The 3,126-nt window shown below is 41.1% G+C and overlaps 2 long non-coding RNA genes across 19 annotated transcripts in view; one reads left to right on the forward strand and one right to left on the reverse strand.

Annotated features, from left to right (window-relative positions):
• LOC103727915 overlaps positions 1-3,065 on the reverse strand; it is an 11,256-nt gene extending 8,191 nt beyond the window's left edge. The window contains exon 1 of the long non-coding RNA XR_606993.2: positions 2,911-3,065. This is a non-coding gene — a long non-coding RNA (uncharacterized LOC103727915). The remainder of the gene's footprint in view (positions 1-2,910) is intronic.
• The window catches only part of LOC108490329, a 72,797-nt gene that overhangs the window by 64,020 nt on the left and 5,651 nt on the right, over positions 1-3,126 (forward strand). Inside the window, exon 6 of one of the 18 annotated variants that reach the window (XR_003848308.1) lies at positions 2,244-2,322. The exons of the other annotated variants lie outside the window; for them this stretch is intronic. This is a non-coding gene — a long non-coding RNA (uncharacterized LOC108490329). The remainder of the gene's footprint in view (positions 1-2,243; positions 2,323-3,126) is intronic. 18 annotated transcript variants of the gene reach the window in all.

Raw genomic sequence — 3,126 nt, forward strand, 5'->3', positions numbered from 1 at the left:
AAAAAAAAAGGAATTTTTTTAAGGAGGTGGTAGTGTGTGTGTGGGGTGCACCTAGTTAAAAATACGGTGAGCCATCATGCCCTGTGAACTGAATTGTAACTGTGTTCCAAGGACCGCATTCCACTCATTATCCCTCCCTTTCTCTCCAGCTTCCTGTCCTTCTGTGCCCAAAAGCTCCAGTTCACTTGGTTCTTTTTTCTTCCCCCATTGCACCCCCACCCCAGCTCCCTGCCTTATTTCTTTTTTATCTGCCAGGCTGGATTTGTGCTTTTAAAGATCAGTATCAATAATGCCCGGCTTGTTTCGGTTACACTCTCCCTTTAAAAGACAGTCCCCTCTAATTGATGCGTCTGGGCTAGTCTAGACTGGTAGTGATTGAACCAACCACCAATTATGTTATTCATTTCACTGAACTTCACTGATGGGCTCCATGAGGAAGAAGGGGTGTGGAGAAACCCGGGCTTGCACTGAAGCAGTTGCCTGCTGAAATATAAAAATCTGTGTGTTGTATGCACTCCTGGATGCCTGGGTGATCAATGTTATGATAGCAGCCGGGGAATATGAGCAATCCACTTGAAAACATGGAAAAAAAACCCCGAAGGAGTGCCTCAGAACACACACCAACATACGTGTATTAAATGATTACCTGTTATGATTTGAAATCTCAGGAAAATTACAGCTAGCATGTTTTTATTGATCCACACAGACATTTCTGTAGGATTAACTGCAGACAAATTTTGACTTCAAAAAGCACCAAATATTTGCAAGTATTTCCTATGTATCATGTGGTAACATGTGTCCATAAATTAAATAGATACATTGCCATAATTTCCAGACAGCTCTGTATGCACATTAGTTGAAAATGTGTATGGGGGGGCATTAATCATTTCATATAAACTAAAAGAAAATCTCTTGACTCTATTCTTTGAAGTACATTCTATTAAAGGCTGGAAAGTAATAGTTAAGTATTACAGCCACGCAAGAGATTTCAACAAAAGACATGGTACAATCATTGCCCAGTTTTTCTCAACTCAGTTTTCTCAAACAAAATTTTTTCTTGACTGCAACTTGGAATAAATGACTAAAATTGCAAATAAGCACTTACAAAAATAGGAAAAGGACTTCCTTAGCCTTAAACTACATGCATAAAATGAGTTGCAACCATTATAAAATCTTCAGAAGAAAGCATTGGAAATCTGGGTTGATTTAGGTAGTTTCCAAAAATGGAGAGAAAGGTTGGGCTGAGAACATCAAAACTGTTTAAAGGAAATTGTATGCCAGCTCACAACAAAGGAAAGGTAGGATATTGTTTTTCTTTCCCAATATGACACAGACCTTAATCTCTGAAATCATCCTGCTATGAAAAGTTCCAGAAAACTACAAACTAGGAAATGCTAACAATTGCCTCAAGAGAGGATAATTTTTAAATGTGGTTTAGCGTTATGAGTAACTTCATTGGATGAATTAAAATCCTGATTAAAAATCTTTCCAGTTCCTAAATCTGAGTTATACACACTGATTACTCCTGAAGAATATAATAATATTGACTATGTTGCAGATGTTTCTTCATTTCATATATTCAGAAAACATATTTCTGATCCTTATCACTTTCAGATTCATCAAGAATAACATTTTAAAGAGGTACCAATTGATTCTTGAGAAATCTTGCAAAGTAATACAAATTTTATCTTTGCTAATCCTTTAATTTCCTTGCTTTGCATAGAATGCCACGACTTGAATGTTTAACCTACTGATAATTTAGCCCAAATGCTGGTGTGCTTGTACCTGAGTCATTGATGTTATGTGTCTAGCCACATATGACACATGTGTAGACAATGCCGCTATCATATATTCCCATGCCCATTTTAATTGGGCACAATTTTGAGATTAACTGTTGAGCTTAAAAGTTGAAGGCATGGGGCATGCTGGGAATTCAGCTGAGACGTTCTGAGGTCAAGCACCAGGTACTGAGCTGTTGGTGTTACGCTCTCATAGTACTGCGTGTTGCTCTCAAGGAATAGACCCTGCAGATGAGTTTTCACAAGTCTTGGTGTCAGTCAAACACATAGGCGTCCATAGCAGCTAACACACGATGCTAACAGTCTATACGTACTTTTACAGGAGCCAGGGACTGCCACCCTCTGGTCACCTGATCCCATCTAACAATGGAAGCCTCAGAGGTGTGCTTCCATCACTCCAGACAAACTTTCTCTTTCTTTTGATTTTTTTTTTTTTCTTAAAAGACAAAAAAGTTCCATCAAATTTCCAAGATGCAAAGGCACGACTCGCAGCTCCCAAGAGCCTAACCCGTGGATTTAAACGGTAAACATCACAAGTTAGGGTCTCAGGGACTGAGAGGAGCGCAACACATTTTTTTTTTCTTTCTTTCTTGAGACAAAACAAAGCAAAACAAGAATGACAGGCAGTTTCTGTTGGAGGCTCAGGACTGAAATGCAGCAAACAGGTGGTCCGCCGTTGCTATGTCCTAGCACTCTAATGCCTCTTCCCTTCACAAAATTCAGATCCATACATACAGCCACGCATACGCAGTGTCTGGGAATCATACATACCTGAACATACAAACGCAAGTCGTATCAGAGAAAACACTTTCAAGCTTTGGGCAAAACCATTTACTAAAATGGAAAATCATGTGAACAGGACCACAGATGCCGTTTTTTGTTTCTGGTTTTGGTGTTTTTAACCACGATCTACAAATACAACCGGGATTGAATGTCTTTTCAAAGCTTTCTTTTGCAACTACCACAGAGGACCAAGAAGTAAATTAGAAGCCTTTGCGCTCCCCCAGGGCAAGCATGCCGCATGCAAAAATCCTAAGAGGTTGGGTTTGGGGGAAGTAGGATTTTCAGGCTAGGGAGGTATTCGGAAGGCAAAGCGTTTTTTCGAACTCACCCATTTGAAGTGGAGCCCGGCTGCAGAGCCTCCAGGCACGCCATCCCGAGCCAGGGGCAGAATGTGAGCTTGCTGTGCGCCAGGCTGGGCGAGGTGTTTCAATAGGACAGAGAACGGGGCGGGGAGGGGAGGCGGGGGCAGGAAGCGATACTCCAAAATCGAGAGGAGACGGTAACTCTGCGGTTTATGCTTTGACCAGAGAGGGAAGGGGGGGGG

The sequence above is a fragment of the Nannospalax galili genome, unplaced genomic scaffold (assembly GCF_000622305.1).
Source record: "Nannospalax galili isolate Female #2095 unplaced genomic scaffold, S.galili_v1.0 scaffold229, whole genome shotgun sequence".
Lineage (NCBI taxonomy): Eukaryota > Metazoa > Chordata > Mammalia > Rodentia > Spalacidae > Nannospalax > Nannospalax galili.